The sequence below is a fragment of the Cydia amplana genome, chromosome 23, assembly GCF_948474715.1.
Source record: "Cydia amplana chromosome 23, ilCydAmpl1.1, whole genome shotgun sequence".
In the NCBI taxonomy this organism is placed as follows: Eukaryota; Metazoa; Arthropoda; class Insecta; order Lepidoptera; family Tortricidae; genus Cydia; species Cydia amplana.
The window spans coordinates 7,422,768-7,444,865 of NC_086091.1; the positions used below are offsets into that span (position 1 = coordinate 7,422,768).

Genomic DNA, 22,098 nt, shown 5'->3' on the forward strand with positions numbered 1-22,098 from the left:
AAATGACGGTTTTTGATGAAAATAAAAACGGAATACTTTGATGTGTAACGTTTTGTTTTAGATTGTTTCTGTATATTGAGTAAAGAAATAAAGTTTAAAACATTTGATATTTTTAACACGGTATGAATTTTGTGCAAAAGAGCCAAAAATCAGGATTAGTAGGTACCGAAAGGAATGAAAGAGACAACTTTTTTATTCATAAACGTCTGCTAAGTTAATCAGCTGATGATCGTCATTTGTCCCTCTCTATAGCATAACGACACATAGGGACAAACGACGATCATCAACTGACTAAGTTGGCAACCGTTTATGAATAACGCCATATATGTATAACTTTTATATTCCAACCGAGTAAGTTAAACAAAAGAAAATAAGTTTAAATAACTTTTGGAATGTTGCCTATCTCGTAGAAACAGTTTATGTCAGTGAACTCAAATATTGCAACGCAGACAAAATCATATTTAACGATCCACAGCCACACAATAGTGCCAGTTTTAAGCCCTTGCTACACGGTCGCCGACAAGCCTTCTAACCGTCTGTCCTTGGTCTGACCTTGGTCAGTTTTGGTCAAATTTTGTTGGAAACAACTGTCTACACGGTCCGTCCAGACCAAGGCCACGCGGTCTGAGGGGCTTGTCGGCGACCGTGTAGCAAGGGCTTTATTCTGGCAACGGAACAGGCTACGAGAATGTGTTGTCATTGCTTACAATCACTCGTCGCATTTCAAGAACCAGTTCTGATGATGTTGTATTTGTACTTTTGTGAATGGGTAATTAATTCAATTATTTAACAAGCAGATACGTCTGCGAGCGATATTCCAAATTTTATATTAAAGGAAAAAATGGAAAAAGTTACGCTTCCGGCAGGACTTGAACCCGCATCCTCCACAATGCGTGTGTTGCTCTTAACTCTTAACCAATTGAGCTACGGAAGCCTACCAGGACATCGCAAATCTTTACATTCCTTCCTTTATGCATACACGCCTTTGGGGTGGCGTATAGCGACACCTACCGAAAGACGATTACATCTTTTAACGGCACCGGAGTCTCAAGTTGCATTGAGAATTCACCAATAACAATGTGTTATACTACTTAAATCAAATTTGGTTAAGAGCAACACACGGATTGTGGAGGATGCGGGTTCAAGTCCTGCCGGAACCGTAACTTTTTCCATTTTTCCTTTAATATAAAATTTTGGTAATTAATTATTACACCATCATGAAAGACCTTTTATTTTAGTAACACATAAACTACAAACTGAGACACTGACAGAACTGTCAAGAAGGCCATCAACTAACTCTATAGGTACATAACAAGAATGTTGCCACAGATGAGATATGACTTCAGCATAAAATTAACGGGTTTGAAATAACTGTATTTAAATGTGAGTGTTTAAAAAAAATACGTATGTAGGTATGTGTAAACATAGGGGTTAAGTAATACTAGATAGAAACAAGTTCAGTAGCTTGGTAATATAGGCAGAGTTTTTGTCGCGTACTTTTGGCACGAGTTGTTATTTCCCTTATAGCCAAAAATGTGTTTGAGCGATATACAGGTGGCTTTCTTACTGGGCGACTTTAACGCGCATCCAAGTGCAAACTTCGGTCGGGAACTCTCTGGTTTCTGTGCGGAGGAAAAGTGGTTATGCGCGGATATCGAAAAGTTAGGTATAAACTCTGGCTCGTTCACGTTTATTAGTGAGGCTAACAATGCCTACAGGTGGCTGGATCACTGCGTTGCTACACAAGCTGGTTGGGACACTATTATAGATGTGAACGTCATTAATGATGTATCGTGGTCGGATCACTTTCCGTTACGCGTTGTTTGCGATCTGGACCGAGCTCAAGGACAATGCGCCGCTAGGTGTGACGCCGGGCGGGCTGGAGTGCGCTGGGGGATAAGGAATGAACAGCAAATCAGAGACTATCTCTCGTTCTGTGATAAATCATTATCTCAAATAAATGATAGTTTTAAATGTAATTATTGCGATAACGCACTTGACTGTGATACCTTAAGTACCTGTAAATTTTTAAATGACCATTTTATTTATATTGATAATTTATACTCTAATATTACATCAATTTTAACAATAGGAGCTAAGAAAACGAAATGTGCTCGTTTAACCAAGAGTCATTTGAAACAAACTGTACCTGGTTGGAATTTTCACGTTAAGGAATGTCACAGTGCTTATAGACTACATTTTAATTGTTGGCTGGCCGCTGGTAAGCCGTCCACAGGTCAATTGTTTGAAAACATGTGCGATAGTCGTAGACTCTTCAAAAATAAACTAAGATGGTGTCAAAAGAATGAAGAAAAAGTTAAATTGGATATTTTAGCCGCGTCTAGGAAGAACAAGAACTTTACGAAATTTTGGAATGAAATTAAAAAGCACAATTTCAAACCTCAGTTACCAGTAAGCGTGGACGGCGCCCAGCAACCGGCGCTTATAGCCGATATTTTTAGTCATAGGTTCAAAGTTTCACCAAGACCCGTGCCCCAGTGTGTGCTTAAGGATGTGGGCCACAGGACCGACAACGCTCAGCCACACCCTGTTCGTTTCTCTGCCGAAGAAGTCGCGAAGGTAGTTAGAAACATGAAGCGAGGCAAATCGCCAGGCCATGATGACCTTAGCCTTGAGCACATACTTTTTTCGGGTGACGTCATCTATGGGAAACTTTGCACCTTATTTAATCTATGTTTGCGGTACTCTCATCTTCCTGCAGACATGATACATACCATTGTCGTCCCGATTGCCAAGAACCGAACAGGAGACTTGTCATCATCGGCTAACTACCGACCAATCTCCCTTGGAACGGTGGTGGGCAAGATATTTGAGCGGTTGCTGCAGCCCAGACTACTCAAGGCTGTCAGAATAGACGACGCGCAATTTGGTTTCCGTCCCGGTCTCTCGACCGATTCCGCGATCGTAAGTCTGAAACATGCAGTGGACCACTACGTGAGTAACAATACTTCGGTCTACGCATGCTTTCTCGACCTTAGCCGTGCATTCGACCTTGTGAATTATGAAATTCTGTGGGGTAAAATGCGCGGCTCCGGAGTACCTGAGGACTTGGTACGCGTGTTCGAGTGCTGGTACGGAAACCAATCCAACTGTGTGAAATGGGGCGACACGACATCTATTAGTTATAGATTAGAATGCGGGGTACGCCAGGGTGGGCTTACTTCTCCGGACCTCTTTAACCTTTACGTCAATGACTTGATGGGGAGGCTGAGGAGCACTGGAGTTGGGTGTCACGTGGGTGACGTCTGTATTAACAGTCTCAGCTACGCTGACGACATGGTGCTGCTCAGCCCCTCCATCAAGGGTCTGAGAAAGCTGGTTTCAGTCTGTGAGAATTATGTTGATTCTCATGGGCTGATTTACAACGTGGCTAAGACAGAACTGATGGTTTTCAAGGCTGGAAGAGGTCCGGATAACATACCGGAAGTCAAATTAAATGGAGAGAAGCTGCGTGTTGTGCAGCGGTTCAGGTATCTTGGCCATATACTGACGGAAGACATGAGGGACGACAGTGACATGGAACGCGAAAGAAGAGCTTTGGCTGTCCGTGGCAACATGATAGCCCGCAGGTTTGCCGGGTGTAGCAGGGGAGTCAAATGTACATTATTTAATGCATATTGCCTCTCTTTCTACACCTGTCAACTGTGGGTCAGGTACTGCAGGAAATCGTACAGCGCCATCCGTGTGCAGTATAATAATATATTCCGGACACTGATGGGGCTGCCGCGTTCCTGCAGTGCCTCTACCATGTTCGCGGAAGCCAGAATCCCTGACTTCTTTGCAGTGGTACGCGCACGCATTGCTTCCTTCTGGGAGGGGATGCGCCGCTCGCATAACACCATCCTCATGTCGGTGTGCCGCAACATCACTTGTAACATGTTTAGGCACTGGCTTTCAGTACATCAAAACGGAAACAAAAAATAGTAACAATTAACTATTTAACTTGTTTTACTTTGCTTTTATTTTAGTTTTAAGTTTTAATATTTAGTTTGATATGGGTGTACTATCTACTGTACGTGATGCCTGAAAATAAAACTTTATTTATTTTTTATTTATTTATTTTATTTTTATTTATTATACTACTATCCTGTATCGTTATAGCAAGATTGTTAGACAGTTCGCCGTTTGCTCAATGTCTGTGTTACTAGAGTCAGACCAAGAAAAGTCTGCAGCGGATTTGATAGCCCACGCAGTGCAAGTGTTATTTTAAACGTCAAACTTCTATGAAATTATGACGTATACATAACACTTGCACTGCGTGGGCTATCAAATCCGCTGCAGACTTTTATTGGTCCGACTCTATAAATAGTTTTAAATAAAGAAAATGTTTTATTGTTTATTTTGGTAATGAAACGGGTAAATGGTAATGAAGTGTGCTAGGACATGGACAGATGGCGGTATAAGTGCATAACGGGAGTGAATGCATTGAAACAACGCGCTCCTCAGGGAGGCGCCTAGCGACATCTACCGTAAAAGCTTTACATTTTCTTAAACGACTATCGTAGTTCGATATTGGAAATTGACCAGTAACCTTATTATTGTCGTCAACACGTAGCATCAATATTAATTACTTGCTTGACCAGCAATGTACATCAATCTCGCATTATCAGGTGAATATTACCGTGGTGAAATAGGGGCCGGTTTGCCCATTGGGCAACCAGTGAAACACAAAGATATCACCCATTAAGTGTGATGAATTGCACATACCCGCAAACCTAATTAATTCTAATTAGAGATGGGCCAAATATGGAGTTAGCCGAATACGAATATACAGATCTTACAAAACCGAATTTTTGGCCGAATTATTCGGTTCATGTGAATCTTTCTAATACCATTTGAAAACGCTTCAATTCGTCGTACTTGAAAAGTTCTGGTTTTAACAGTGTTGCAACAAAACAAACATAATGAACAATATTTGCCGAATATTCTGCACTTTAATCGAATAATTTTGTAGACTAAATACCAACATTAGAAAACTTGCAGGATATGCCGAATACCGAATATTCGGCCCATCTCTAATTCTTATCATATTTGATTAAGGGTCTGCTAATGGAACAAAAACGGGAAAGTCCCAAGGACTTTTTCGCTTTGATAAACTATGTTAAGATTCGCGTTTAGGTGTTATTCTGAATGCAGCAGCATTGCAGCGTTTGAAATATCCAGCAGCAATGCAGTAAGCAGCAACGCTGCGCTGCAATGCTGCATACTGTAAAATTGATTATTAATGTCCGTAATAAAATTAAGTTTTCTTCAACTGATGCACTGCAATGTTGTTTAATTCGGATCGAAAATTCACTAGCGTTAGTCCTGCGGCATTGCTGTAGACTGCATCGCTGCAAGCGGTGTTGAAAGCACCGACTTCATATTCAATTTGACATTTCTTGGACCATTGCAGTCTGCAATGATGTCGCTATTGAAATGTTACCTTAACCTGTTGTTGCTTTTCCGCGACAACGTGCAACGTTGTCGTTTTGCCTTTACGAAGCATTTCCGCTACATACCAGGAAAACCATGTTATCGGCTACGACGTAGCGCTATGACCGTTACGTAGCTCAGCGTTGAATGTGTTAAAGGTAACATCGGCCACAATTACTGTCACAGCGTTAAAGTTACTGGGCGACCTCACTGTCAATATTCTTGACAAAAATTAAATTAAAATTAAACCAAAATAGTAAAATTATCTGTACTGTCATTGTGACATTATATACTTTATATTAGAAAATGTTTAAACGGTCACTCATTTTATTAACGCTGCAGCAATACCTAATGCTGAACAGTCACTATTCAAATGTAACGCTACGGCTGACGTAGGCGGACAACGCGCGAACGCGGCGCGGCGAGGAGGCGGCGCGGCGGCGACGCGGCGCGGCGCGGCGCGGCGCGGCGAGGATGAAACAAACCGTTGATACGTATAGGTATGTCCTACTCGTACGTGAGCGATTTAGACGCGAAGCGGCGCGGCGGCCGCGCGGCGTTCGCGCGTTGTTCGCCTACGTAAGACGTAGCGTAACCTTTAATAACTTTAGTGAGTCGAGGCACTTTGCACTCTGGGCGGACTTTGTCTCTGTGATAAATAGTGTGTACTCCTAGTTAGTACTGTAAGGAAGGAGTAAGATAACTTAATGTGACATGGTTGTTTAATTGCGTGAGATTGTTTTAGAGTTTAGTTTAAACAAACTAAACTATAGGAATATGATTAAACAATCATATTCCTGGTTTGAGGTAAAGGTTAAGGCCACTTAACCAGGAACTCATTCATAATGTGTCCATGTAATTTTACAGCTATTTATGACAGAATCACGCTCCGACGCGTTACTGTGTAGATGTTGCATAGAGACACAAAATAGTATTGAAACTCCGTGTTTGTAGGCAGCTGAGTGGTCTATTAATAAGAACGTATCGCACCAAAGATTAGCGGCGCGTTTCGTAAAATGAATAAGAGATTCACTAGATATGAAATAGTAAAGATATGTGACGTTCCACGGTTGCATAAAGACACAAAATAGTATTGAAACTCCGTGTTTGTAGGCAGCTGAGGGGTCTATTAATAAAAGAACGTATTATCGCACCAAAGATTAGCGGCGCGATTCGGAAAATGAATAAGAGATTCACTAGATATGAAATAGTAAAGATATGTGACGTTCCGCGGCAAAAGGTACCATTGCCCCGGCTGAATATTGGAGCGGCGTTAATAATAGCGTAAGCCCCAGCCGCCATAAGGTACCATTTGCAGTGGAACGTCACATATCTTTACTATTTCATATCTAGTGAATCACTACTTCATTTCCCGAATCGCGCCATAGATCTACCTTTTATTGGTCCACTATCAAAACGATCGTCATTTGAAAAGAGCCAGTAGGTACCTAATTTTCCACTTGTAATTGTGGGCTGTGTTAATTAATATAGCTACCTACACTTTTGCTTCGAGGTACAATTAATGTAGTTGCGATAACGGCTACTTTCAATTAGTAACTACATATTTAGGTCAATCTAATATTAATATAAATCAAAATGGCAAGGTTAGGTATGTGTTGTTCTTTTACTCGAATCTTTCGAGTTATCAGCGCCCGCCCTGTAGGTATACCTACGACAAAAATCATAACCCCAACCCCCCTGTACTTTTAGTAACTTGTTTAATACCTACACCATTCCCTACAAACATGTCAAAATTGGCTTATACACGAATTATTTCCTCCGATTGGCAATGTTTGGTGTTCGTTTGGTGTACTATCATGGGCCATAAAAGATTACATCATATTTCTCCACTATCGAAACGATCGACATTGAAAAGCGCCGAACGGTAATAGCGGGTCGAGCTAATGAACCGCCACACGCTCGCGTAATCAAATTACTGTAATTGCAATAACAGCCACTTTCAATTAGTAAAGAACTATTTTCAGCCAGACTGATCGACTGATAAATAAAATTGAGGGCGAATAGGCACGTTAAATTCTGCCGTCGTTTTTATCGCTTATCGCTATATCGGCGACGAAAGTAAAAGCTCTCGTTTTTATTCGAGCGGTGTCAGAAAATTTTTATTTCATATTTCCAAAGAGAAATAGATAGTATAGAGGGGTCCTCTCATGGTAAATTTTGTAGTCACAATTTTACCGCCATCTATCGACACACGATTAAAACTCAAAATCAAAATGTATAAAACTATCAAAAAATGTACTTATATCATTTCGACCCATGTTCTTTCACTGATACCTATGTGTTAAAATTGTTAAATATGAAACGGTGTCAAGGGCATCAACCTGAGCATTGGCCAAAGGTGTGTGCGCCATCTATCCGAGAATGACTTTTTCTTGATTTCCGAGGCACGTTTTTTCCTTAGACTTTATTCATCTTATATGGAGTTACATAATGTCTTTGATATTTCATACCAAGACTGCATACAATACAACATTCCCTCCCGCTGGCTGTGAAAACGCTAAAATATGTAAATCTCCCCAAAATTCACCACAACTGCATATTTGATATTCTGACTTATCCATATCTTATTCTAAATATAAACTGTACTGTACAAACAGACAACAGAGTTACTATTAAAAGATACAATGAAAAATATGAGGTTAAATAAAAGTCTTTCGATTTGCCTATTCGATTTAGAGTCCAATTTTCTACGAATTTAAAATCGTTCTCCGAAATACAATATTCGAGGAATTAGGTCTTAGTGTTTTTCGAATTTGTTTGTTTCAAGTATTACGTTTGAAAGAGTTATTAGGGTTCCGTACCTCAAAAGGAAAAAACGGAACCCTTATCGGATACCTCGTGCGTCTGTCTGTCTTATCTCCGAAACTACTGGGTCTAAAATATTGAAAAAAATACACAAAATAGTTTTACCTAGGTAGATGACAGAAAAAGCTATTGTCAATGTGAAGTCAAGCGTGAGCCGGACTTAATGTACGGAACCCATGGAACGCGAGTCCGATTCGCCCTTGGCCGCTTTTTTTAAATATAACGACTATCATAAATACGGTACACTTCAAAATATTAAATTCAGCTTTCAAAATAATTTTACGTTACTTTCCGCTACGTACGAGGGGTATTCAAAATATTCTCGGTATGAGAATGAAAACAAACAAGTACGAAAAGTTTGATATTTTTATTTTTCAATATACTCCCCCCCTATGTTCATACACCTAAAAGATCGATCAATTATTTTTTTAATCCCTCGTATAAATATTTTTTATCTTTCGTGTAAAAATGCTCCTCCACTGCCGCCTTCAATGCTTCATCGTCAGAAAATTTATTTCCACGCAGATCCTTTTTAAGATTGGGGAGCAAAAAGAAGTCGCTGAGGGCTAAGTCCGGACTATACGGTGGGTGAGTAACAGTTTTAAACCCACATTCAACAATAGCTGCCTTGGCAATATGAGCAGTATGGACGGGGGCGTTGTCATGCAGAAGCAGAATACCTTTGGTTAACTTTCCTCGCCTCTTTTCTTTAATTACATCCTTTAATTGACGTAGAATGTTAGCGTAGTACTGTCCTGTGATATTTACACCTTTTTCTTTATAATCGATTAGTAATACTCCTTCACAATCCCAAAATATCGTGGCCATGACCTTGCCAGCTGAAGGGATGACCTTGAACTTCTTGGGATGAGCTGAACCCTTAATGTGCCACTGCATGGACTCTTGTTTACTCTCTGGGTCATAATGATGAACCCAGGTTTCATCTCCAGTAACTATTCTTTGCAGCACCTCATCAGGATTTTCACCGCACAGGTCAATAAAATCGGAACAACAAGCTACACGCATGTCTTTTTGAAGCCGAGTCAGCATTCGCGGAACCCATCTTGCACTTACTTTTGACATATTAAGATGGTCATGTATAATATCATGTACGGTACCAATAGAGAGATTGGTTACTTGTGCTATAGATTTTACCTTCACTTCTTCATCTTCCAATATAAGTTTTTCCACTTTATCAATATTTTCTTGTGAAGTAGCTACTACAGGCCGGCCAGGTCTAGGGTCATCTTCAATACTCTCCCTTCCGCGTTTAAACTCGCTTGACCACTTTTGAATGGTAGATAAAGAAGGAGCAGACTCACGGTAAACACAATCTGTTAAGGAACCCTAATCTCACGGACATCCGAGGGGAGTGCACCGCGCGGGAGGGGCAGCCGCATCTAATTTGCATAATCACTCTTCGACGTTCGCTGTTGACGAGCGCACATATACTTACGCCCTTTTTAGAACTCAAAATCAGTGTCAAAATGGTGTAGTTAATAAGCCTAGATACTAAAAACTGCATGTACTGAAGAATTTGATTAAAAATAATTGAAAAGTTCATCTACTGAGTATTCATTGAAGTTTACGATCCAAGAAACAATTGACGCCATAGTCTACATGGTCCTTCATCGAGCCGAATATACAAGAATCAAGCCCTATAAGGAATCCAGGACGTTTTAACCAGCTGAACCGAAGAGTCAAGACATCTACAAATTGCATTCAGAAAAGGAATCATTTACCTACGTACAACGAAAGCCGTTAAGTGCAAAAGATTGGTCGAAATTAAAGTGGAATTTAAGATTTAAGGCCGAAACGAGTGGTTAAGAGTGAGTTCTTTCCAAACTGTTACCATTATAGCGTTAACTAGGTACGTAAAATATTTAATTATATACATTACAAATATTTAGTGCAAATTAAAGATAAAACTTAACGGTAAATAGTTCATATTAAACATTTATTACATTACTGCATACCATTATATGCATTTTTCATTGCAAATCAAACATTTAAATCATAATTCATAAAATAGCAAGTGCAAGTAATTCGTAAATTCGAAATCATTAGTTGTTTATCACATCGTTGCATACTTAGGTAGGTACTTTGTCTCCAAGCGCGCTGTTACTAGCCGGCTGGCGGCCGCGGCCGAGCGAGTTTCGACTTTATGCGCGTTGCATTTTTACGTAAACAAGTTATGCAATCAATAACTCATAGGATTTAAATGTGAAATGCAATTGTATTACATTTGTTTACACGTTTAAGACTTATACAAAGTATTTTAACTAATCAAATCATATACATTTTAAAACTTCATTTAAATCGATTAATTTATACAAGGCAATTTATACAATACAATTCATATACAATTTAATTACAATTCATATACAATTTTAAAATCATTTAGGTAAGTTTTATACAAGTAACATTTTAATTTAACCCATTCCCATAGCCCTACACAATGTCGGATTTAAAGGATTTAATACGTAAGCGAGGCGCAATTAAGGGGAGGTTAACCAATTTCATTAACTATTTAGAAAAATTAGATTCTTTAACGCCATTACAAGTCATTGAACTTCAAGCGCGTTTAAGCAAAATGGACGCACTTTATACACAATTTGAAGAAATTCAATCTGAAATTGACATTTTAGTTGATGAAAATGAATTGGCCGTACACTCCGCCGCCCGCACAGAGTTTGAGGATTTGTTTTACGCAAACATTGCCCTTGCGCAGGAGATCTTAAACGCCAATAAGCCTGTTAAAAATGATGATAATTCTTCCAGTGCCTCGTACGTTTCAGGTGACGCCGAGGAGCACGCACGCACGAATCATAAGGTGGTACACACAAGCACTCGAGGTATTAAATTACCGACAATCCAGATCCCCAAATTCAGCGGTCAGTACGAGGAATGGTTGGAGTTTCACGATTTATTCGTATCTTTGATACATGAACATACGGCGATATCAGACATACAGAAGTTTCATTACTTAAGGGCATCCCTGGAGGGGGCCGCTGCGCAGGTAATCAAATCTTTAGAATTTTCAGCTCGCAATTATAGAATAGCTTGGGATTTGTTGTGCGACAGGTTTGACAATAAACGCATACTTATTCAAAATCATATCCAAGCGCTGTTCGCTTTAGAACAAAATAAAAAAGAATCCTATCAATCAATTCGTAAAATAATAGACACTTTTACTAAAAACTTAAGAGCCTTAGAGACTCTCGGAGAGCCCACCACTTCGTGGGACACTCTCATTATTTATATTATGAGTACAAAATTAGATTCTAGAACATTGCGGGAATGGGAAGAGCATAAATCCGATTTAAAAAGTATTAAATTAGACGAGTTCACTTCATTCTTAAAAAACAGAGCCGATTTACTTGAAACGTTACACATGAGTAACAATAACACAAATGTCAGCGCCAGAGCTGATCGATACAAATCTGCCGAGTACGTCAAGAGTCTCGCAGCAGTCACTAGTGCGCCACAGCCAAAATATATGTCATACAATTACAGCTGCCCCTTGTGCAAGCAAAATCATCGCATTTATAGGTGTGAACAGTTTCTAGGACAATCTGTCAACGAGAGAGCAGAATCGGTGAAGAGGCTCAAGTTATGTGAGAACTGCCTCCGCCCCGGTCATCAGGCTCGCGTTTGCAGATTGGGCCCATGCATGAAATGTTCAAAAAAACATAATTCAGTGCTTCATTCAGATACAGCGTCAGGATCATCTGAGCCATCAGTTGTGGGTGCGACCTCACATATAGTCATGCCATCAGGGCGAGGCGTACTCTCAACTGCCGTGATCCACATGTACGACAAGGACAACCACCGCCATGAAGTAAGAGCCTTTATTGATAATGGTAGCATGTCTTCCTTCATGACGGATTCCTTGTTACGTAAATTACAACTTAAAAACACAGAATTTCAAACATCCATTGTTGGATTAAATAAACAGATTTTGTCACATGTCTCAAAAAAGTGCAATGCAACAATCGAATCGAGAACTAGTCCATTTAAAGCCAACATGACATTCTACGTTGTACCGGAGGTTGTAGCTCTAGAGTCAAATGTGCCTAAACTAAATATACCTAAACATGTAATAATGGCAGACCCAGAGTACTTCAACCCGACGAACATAGACATTCTACTGGGCGCAGAAATATTCTGGGAGCTGCTTGAACACGACCAAATTAGTTTAGGTACAGGTTATCCAATATTACACAAAACAAAGCTCGGTTACGTAGTTGGCGGGCCTACCCTAGGCCTTAATCATAAAAACACAAATTCAGTTGAACCAATACATTGTAATCTGATCGCGAACAATACAGTACAGGAACAACTAGCTAAATTCTGGTGTCTTGAGGAGGTTTCGGATAATTCTAAACAGGTCTATTCTGTAGAAGAACGTTTATGTGAACAGAATTTCGTGGAAAACTTTACTCGAATGCCAGATGGGCGATTTTCAGTCGCAGTTCCTCTCAAGAAGCCAGAATCATGCTTAGGTGACTCATTTAATCGCGCTAAACAGTGCTTTCAATCACTTGAGCGTAGGCTAGACAAGCAACCACTGTTAAAACAAATGTACACAGACTTCATGTCAGAATATATTGAACTAGGACACATGTCTGAGACCAGATCAGACACGCAAACTAACAAGAAGCCATTTTTTCTGCCACATCATGGAGTTTTGCGCGAACAAAGCTCCACTACAAAGCTTCGTGCTGTATTCAATGGCAGTGCTGCCACGAGTTCAGGGGTTTCATACAATGACCTCCAAATGGTCGGGCCCACTATACAGAGTGATTTATTATCGATTCTTTTGCGATTCAGGCATTATCCATACGTTTTGACCGGAGACGTTGAGAAAATGTACCGGCAAGTTTTAGTTCATGACAATCAAAGACATTTACAGCAAATTATCTGGCGGGATGATCCTACTAAAGAATTGAAAATATACAAATTGAATACAGTCACATATGGGACAGCATCCGCGCCATTTTTAGCCGTCAGGTGTTTGAAACAACTTGCTTTGGAATGCCCAGATCCACAATTAGCCCAAATCATTAGTGACGACTTTTATGTCGACGACTTAGTCACAGGTGCTCAAACAAAGGAGCAATTAATAAAAATAAAAGAAGGCGTTTGCAAAGTATTATCCGCAGGTTGTTTCAATCTCCGTAAAATCAGATCCAATATAGAACTCTCTCAGTCAGATTCATGTCAGACATTGAACCTCGGCGACCAAGGTTCGTCAAACACCTTGGGGCTGGGTTGGTCACCACCTGATGATATATTATATTATTCAATAAAGCAAACTGTTGAGCAAAATCCAACCAAACGGTCAATTCTGTCCGCCATAGGACAGATATATGATCCGCTTGGCTTATTAAGCGTATGCGTCATTCAAGCTAAAATCATGTTACAGAAACTTTGGTTATTAAAATGTAATTGGGACGATCCTTTACCCTCAAATATTGTAAATTTATGGCAAAAGTTCCAATCTGAATTACGTCATGTACCTGATTTAAAAATTCCGCGCTGTGTCATCAATGATGATCCAAATAGTGTGATTGAAATTCACACTTTTTGTGATTCGTCTCAGGACGCATACGGCTCATGCTTGTACGTTAGATCGGAATGTAACGGACAAGTGGAGATCAACTTGCTATGTGCAAAAAGCAAAGTCACACCTTTGAAACCTACGACGATTCCGCGTCTAGAATTGTGCGGTGCCCTTGTTGCTGCACGTCTGACTGAGAAAGTTCTGAAATCTATCCGCATACCAATAAAAAGATGTATTCTCTGGACTGATTCATCTATCGTTTTAGGTTGGCTCCAAACGCAACCTAACAAACTAAAACAATTCGTTAAAAATCGTGTTGCTGAAATTCAAGAGCTCACTGCTAATCACGAATGGCGCCATGTGCCTACAGCTTTAAATCCAGCAGACATGTTATCTCGCGGAGTAAACATGTCAGAATTACAAGATTTATCCATGTGGTGGAATGGCCCAGATTTTCTAAAGGAAGATGAATCTAATTGGCCTAAAAGTCACTTCGTAAAAAACAATATTGAAATGCCAGAAATGGTAACTGCTACAGCGGTCTCCATAGACACAAATCACGGTTTAATTGATTACAAAAGATTTTCTAAATTACTTAAATTGAAAAGATCACTCGCATATGCACTGCGTTTTATTCATAATTGCAGAAACAAAAATAGTAAAAAATCTGGACCACTCACCACAAATGAACTACAAGATTCGTTCAATTTACTCTTGAAATGGTCTCAAAAGCAATCATTTCAAGAATATGATCATTTAGTGAAAAAACAATCATTGCCAAATAAAAATAAACTTCTTTCGTTATCTCCATTTATCGATGACTTAGAACTAATCAGAGTAGGCGGCAGATTAAACAATTCACAGTTCCCATTCGATAAAAAGCATCCAGTATTGCTCTCATCTAAACACGCATTAACACAACTCATATTTGTCGAAGAGCATATTCGTTTAATGCATGCTGGACCCCAATTATTATTATCATCAATTAAAGAAGAGTTTTGGCCTATTGGTGGTCGCAATATGGCCAGATCTGTCGCACACAAATGCCTGAGGTGTTTCAAGCTACGGGCTCAAACAGTCAGTCCTATAATGGGTAATTTGCCTGAGCAGCGCCTCAATCCAGGTTATGTTTTTCAAACCACGGGTGTAGATTACGCGGGGCCACTTATCGCCGCTGACCGTAAGGGACGTGGATGTAAACTAATCAAGGTCTATGTTGTAGTGTTTGTGTGTTTCACCACTAAGTGTCTGCACCTCGAGCTGGTCACAAGTTTAACAAAGGAGGCATACATTGCTGCCTTACACAGGTTTATTGCGCGTCGCGGAAAACCTGCAACTATCTTTTCAGATAATGGCACTCAGTTTGTTGGGGCCAAAAATGAGCTTAATGCTTTCTTAAAGCAGAACTCTTCCTCCATTTCCGAGTTTATGGCGAATGAATTTGTTGATTTTAAATTCATTCCAGCCTACGCACCTCATTTTGGGGGGCTATGGGAGGCTGGGGTTAAGTCTTTTAAACATCATTTAACCAGAGTTATAGGCGACTCCCATCTTACATTTGACGAACTCTACACGATTTTAGTCAAAATAGAAGCTACGCTTAACTCACGACCTCTATCACCAATATCTTCAGATCCATCAGATCTCAATCCATTAACGCCAGGTCACTTTTTGGTCGGACGTCCTCTTACCGCTCTGCCAGTTCCTCCACTGGAAAATGTAAATCCGACCAGATTGCAGCGATGGAATCGCGTTGAACAAATCCACCAGCACTTCTGGACGAGATGGCAGAAGGAATATGTCTCTGAGTTGCAGCAAAAGACAAAATGGAGGTCATGCAAAGGACACCTCGACACTGGAACGATGGTCATCATCAAGGAAGACGCTGTGCCACCTTTAAAATGGAGCCTTGGACGTATCGTGCGTGTCCATCCAGGCATCGACGGAGTAAACAGAGTCGCCGATATCCAAACAAATCGAGGCATCATCAGAAGAGCCTTCAATCGAATCTGTCCTCTTCCACTGGATGACGAGCCTGTTGAAAGCAGGACTTTCAACGCCGGGGGGCATGTTAAGGAACCCTAATCTCACGGACATCCGAGGGGAGTGCACCGCGCGGGAGGGGCAGCCGCATCTAATTTGCATAATCACTCTTCGACGTTCGCTGTTGACGAGCGCACATATACTTACGCCCTTTTTAGAACTCAAAATCAGTGTCAAAATGGTGTAGTTAATAAGCCTAGATACTAAAAACTGCATGTACTGAAGAATTTGATTAAAAATAATTGAAAAGTTCATCTACTGAGTATTCATTGAAGTTTACGATCCAAGAAACAATTGACGCCATAGTCTACACAATCCATTTCCTCTTTTATGGTTTTTTGATTTTTACCCTGTTTTGTCAAGAATTTTATCACGCATCGATGTTCTAATTTAGTTAACATTGTCAATTCGCACATGATGTTCATGTTTGTTCAGCAATTGCAGAAAAACAAAAGACCATCTCGGTTCGAATTATACTTTTTTTTAATGTCAATGAATAAACCTTAGCGGCCAGTAACGAAAGAAATTTTAGAAGAGGTCGTAAGATATCAATACCGAGAATATTTTGAACGCCCCTCGTACGGTATCCATTTTATTTATAATATCTGGGTGACCGAGCTTCGCTCGGAAAACATAAAAAAACTCGAAAATGCGCGTTTTCCCAGAGATGACCTAGCTAGATCGATTTTTCGCCCCCAAAAACTCCCATATAGCAAATTTCATCGAAATCGTTAGAGCCGTTTCCGAGATCCCCGAAATATATATATATATATATATATATATATATATATATATATATATATAAACAAGAATTGCTCGTTTAAAGGTATTAGATAGATTGATGGTCGCTAGTATCTTATGACGAATTTAAAATTAAAATTTTCAAATCTTTAATTCATCCAGTGGTCGTTCGCGCAGATTGAATTTCGTATCGTTTCGTAATATTTTCGCATTTTATTTTTGGTCCTCGTTCACTCATATTTTCACTTACCTTCTTTGGATGATACATAGCACAGATAAACAATAGCGCCGAAAGTGGCGCCTGTATTGAATGCAAACTTAAAAATAATGTATATTTTGTCACCCGTGTATCCATCTCGTACGTAGAAGTGAGATGTGTTGTAAGGAAATACAAACCTATCAATAACAAATGACAATTAAATCATATTGGTGCCATGTGCCTATAAATAAGTACTGCAAACTGCAGTTCGCTTTTGTGGAGCAACACTATGGAACAGTACGTAACATACGAGGGGAGGATGAAATATTCGCGGCCTAAGCTAGAAATAAAAGAAAAATTTAAAAATAACTATACTACTTTCTTCCCGGCCTCTTTGGCAGTTTAAATATAGCCGCCATTACTAACGATTATTAACGATTAATAATTCCGTACACGGCGGGATGAAGTTGATAACTCGCGGGAAAAAATGGAAGAAATTTGAACCTTACGCAAATTAATTTTAAGTTCAAATTTCTTCAATAAAATATCTCGAGTTATCAACTTCTTTCCGCCGTGTACCGAATTAACATTTAAGTACTTTAATACTATCTTTCATTATTTTTCAGCCGCCCCTCGTAGGTAGGTATACCTACCTAATTAAGTTACCTAATGTTGTTGTGTTGCACAGTGTTGCTCCCAAAAAGTTGGCTGCGGTGTGACGAACCCTTTTGAAGCACAAGCTTTAGAAATATCGTAGCAAGGTGTTACGCAGAATACTTATTCTCTACATGTGCCTCACCGCACTGTGATGTGACATTTGTTTGCTACGAACTGACACGTAGCGCTGCGCGCTGCGCTTACGTTAGTAAGGTAAATGCGGCCAAATTCGTGGTTCAACGTGGCTAATTCCGTCATAGGGCCTATTCCGTCTACTGGCGTTTTTCTCGAACAACGAATAAAATTGATAATTTCATCGACAAATCAGCGATTGGTTTTAGTTTAAGCAATCAAAAGCAGATGTTTTTTCCTACGATTGAAAATCAAAGAAATATACGCTCGTGGACGGAATACCCCTATGACGGAATTAGCCACATGGACCTTACGGGAAAAATCCGTACATTACACGAGCGTTTTTTTTACCGTAGGAAAAAGAGCTCTGCTTTTGACTGGGATATAAACTAAAGGTCTTGAAAGTAACTTGTTCCGTGCAATAAATACGTCTAAAACATGAGTCCATTTATTCTAAGTACAAGCAAATGTGTGTGTCAGAAAACAACACTAAAGTATTTAATCTCGGTATATAACAGTTCAATAAATAAAGACCCAAAAACCGCCTTTTTTCATAATTATTACTGTCGGTTTTTAAAACCAGTTTTTGAATGAGATTTAGTTTCTTACAAAACTAAAAGCATTGGGAGCTCAAAAAAACTGGTTTGCCTGAAACTCTTGCTTGACAAGTGCGAAAATAAATGTAGCTTTAAGGAAAATAGATGTTTTATTGTAATGTCTTTCCTGTTTAGAATATATTTGTTAAGGAATAGGTACATAAACTGTTTAGGGGAAATATTGGAAGTTGACCGAGGGAAAAATGGTACGAAAACAACTTATCGGAATAGTATTGTAACGATTTCGAGGCGGGAAGTAGGGCGCATAAAATTTAGTGGCAACTGTATTTTGTTTGGTAAGATTGTCGTAGTCGATAAACAAACGATTACGATACTCAAAAAAAGTTATATTTACTTATTTTGGTTGAAAAAGACGTCATAAAGTAAAGATGACATGACATATGGCACCTGCTCTTTTTATTTATTTAAGTCTCACATTTTGAATTAAAGTAACCATCATTCTTGATATACCTACTTACCGACCATTGTATAATGGGAACGTTTTATCAATTCGATTGTTAGAAATGACTGAAAAAAACCCTTACAATGTATAACAAATGTGTCCCTCACTCATCCAAGTGCGTTGCGTATGAAATGAACTTAATTGTAAGTATATTTTTATTAAAATTGCAATATGTTCGTTACCTGCCGTTACTCCGCAAAATTGGCTGGCTTCACACATTTTTTGTGTAGTAAAAAAATTAACACTTTATTTTATTTTTTTACTTTTTTAATAAAAGTAAAAATGGTAAATTCAAACTCGCTACCAGTCTTCCGATCTTGCCCGAAGCTATGAAATCCTCTCCATTTTCCCTTTTTTTTTCAAATCATGTAAGATCGTTTGTACAATTTGTACATATAATTTTAAAGTATGAAATACACTTTTATTGGTACAACTTCACTGAAGTTGCCTATTTGTTTTTGTGAAAAAGTTACATATTTTAATTTTTTTGTTAAGAACAGGTTTATTAAACACAAAAGTAATTCTCGTTAGCTATTTCTGCCTAAGTACCTTCATAATACTTAGGATCATAATCATAACAGAACGGCAACTGCAATAAAACAACGTAGAAACACTAGGCGTTTCAACTTTTCTCATAACCTTCAACAATATAAAGCACAAATTATTACGCAGTAATAATCTTTAACAGTAAACGCATTATACAGCAACAATATTTTAGTTTTTTTTGCGAAAAAATATAAGATTTGTTATTTTAGTAATTAAATAGAAATAATTTGAGAGACTTAGGCCGCCTGTACACCTGTAAGTTTTACTTACGTAAGTAGGGACAAAGCTATTTGTTAGAATGAGATAACGATATTCATCTCTCATTCTGTGGTATAGCTGTGTCCCTACTTACGTAAGTAAAACTTACAAGTGTAAAGGCCGCCTTAGATGAAACATTTGAGAATTACTTACACAAATCTTTTTCTTTCAAATCGATTATGTCCGAAATTATTCAATTTGTCAAAAAAAATTTTTGTTGAAAACCCCTTCTTATATGGGTTTATTGAATTTAATTGAAATTTAAAATATTTATTTCAGATTTGCATCCATATTTGTTAGTATACTTAACTTAGGAATAATGTTCAAAAATGTTTGACTCTTAAAAAAAATTGGCGATATTTCCGTTACTATATTATCGCTAATACGCTTTACACGCTAATATGCTCAGTAGAACGAAAAGCACTCGCGTGCACGTGTTCGTTACAGCTACCTACGAGTATTAAACCTATTATCGTTCGCATCTACGTCTAACCCATGATACCGTTCGCTAGTAATTACCGCGATGTTAATCTTTACCCCAATTACGAGCTATCAGGCCCTCTATTATCACTACTAACTAGTGATAGTGGTAACTTATATCAAGAGCCAATGAACCCCATATTAGATAGCCTTAGCTAGAAGTTGAATAAACGTTGCAGTAGTAGATACAACAAAGGGCCTATGGGTTTGAGGCTTGAATTTATGTTATATTCTGTGTTTTTATTATATGTATTACTAGCGACCCGCCCCGGGTCGCACGGGTTAACAAATTATATATAAACCTTCCTCTTGAATCACTTTATCTATTTAAAAAAACCGCATTAAAATCCGTTGTGTAGTTTTAAAGATCTAAGCATACATATGGACAGACAGACAGCGGGAAGCGACTTTGTTTTATACTATGTAGTGATGTATTATATATCTGTGATGTATTACAGACCTCCTTTAGAATGCGATTAGGATAGCACAATAGGTGCAATAAAAATGTATAAGAAAGTACTCAGATTCAGATAAATATTTACTATTAAAAAACAATCTAAAACGTACCTGTACCTACTCTACACGCCTTTTGGCAACTAAAGAGCAAATACTGCCACATGCGAAAGCTGAAATGATAGAAATTTTACAACACGGTACAATTTCAACCGGTACGCTAGGTTCCACGTACAGAAAGGTATTTCGGCAATTTTATTTATATACGCGCAAGCTTGAATAAATCGTAAGAATTTTACGTTCCTGATTGTTTACCTTCGCGGCCGTTTTATTACTTACGTAACTCAAACATCGGCTTTTCCATCCTAGGCCAGAAAATGCCGTATTCCATTGAAAACCTTACGCTTTTATCACTTTTTAGCTCCGCGCTAAAATTTTCCAGGTTACTATTGCCGATAAGGCCAAGAATTCTATTTTGAAGGTATTTGATTCAGATATTTTAGGTAGGTATTTCCTGGTTTATTACCTACTCTAGCGACCCGCCCCGGCTTCGCAGAGTTAACAAATTATACATAAACCTTCCTCTCGAATAACTCTATCTATTAAACCGCATCAAAATCCGGTGCGTAGTTTTAAAGATGGGACAGACAGACAGTGGGAAGTGACTTTGTTTTATACTATGTAGTGATTATTGGGGTATTCTTTTCGCTTACCAACGGCTGAAGAATGTTGTTTGGCAGGAAGTTTACCTGGAAATAAAAATATTACTTAGCGCGTTTAAATACATATGTGACGTTATCGATGAAAAGGGACCTTATTTTCGATGGCGCTTACGCCATTTTTAACGATGCTTCGATATAAATACAATGCCGCGCGACGCTGTGCGGCGTACCTAAGCGCCATCGACAATCGACATCGACAAAGGTCCCTTTTCATAGATAATGCCCCATTTGGCATACTACTAGGTCTACTAGTCATACGACGTAGGCCCTACTCAACTAGTAGAATCATAGAAATAAATTAAAAGTCGAAACCCTCGCTGTCTCGGGTGAAACTCGAACTCACGACCACTAGCCCATCTGCCAAGTGCAGTATTCTGTGGTAGAACGTACTGGAAATGTAGCTATAACTACACCAAATTAAGTTCTATGCGATGTTGTGCCATGTATGCGAGTCATAACAACTTCATTTCGCTAATAACCAGTATTCACACTGGGGGCGCATTCCAATTTTAGTAATTGTATTAAGACTTGATATTCTTAGTACATGGACCACTTTATTTATACTTGGACCCTGTATTATTTTAAAATTTGGGATTGTTTACCTACTCAGAATCGCGAGCTTTATTGATTTCAATAGGAAAAAAGTTGTCACTAATTTTCCATACAATTTTTCGTTTTTTAACATATAAACTGAAATAGATACTTATCAGAGGCCGTAGCGGTGGAGGCCATAATGGCGGAGGCCGGAGGCCACTGGAGGGCTCAGCCACTTTTTCTTTAGTAAGGTAAACGTACTAGTGCTCGACATGCTAATGCCCAATAGATGGCACCCTTCTGTCACCTATTGACAATGACTCAAGATTCAAGATCACATTGTTCTGTGACCGCGTCGAGTACCAGTACGTTTACCTTATATGACATCTATTTCAATTTATAAGTTACCTAAAATACACAAATCAATATACATAATAAAACAATTG

General features: G+C 38.9%; 1 protein-coding gene across 1 annotated transcript in view; it reads right to left on the reverse strand.

The window, feature by feature from the left end:
* Nucleotides 1-22,098, reverse strand: part of LOC134658817 (sex peptide receptor) — a 173,150-nt gene that overhangs the window by 150,090 nt on the left and 962 nt on the right. The gene's annotated exons all lie outside the window — the stretch shown is intronic.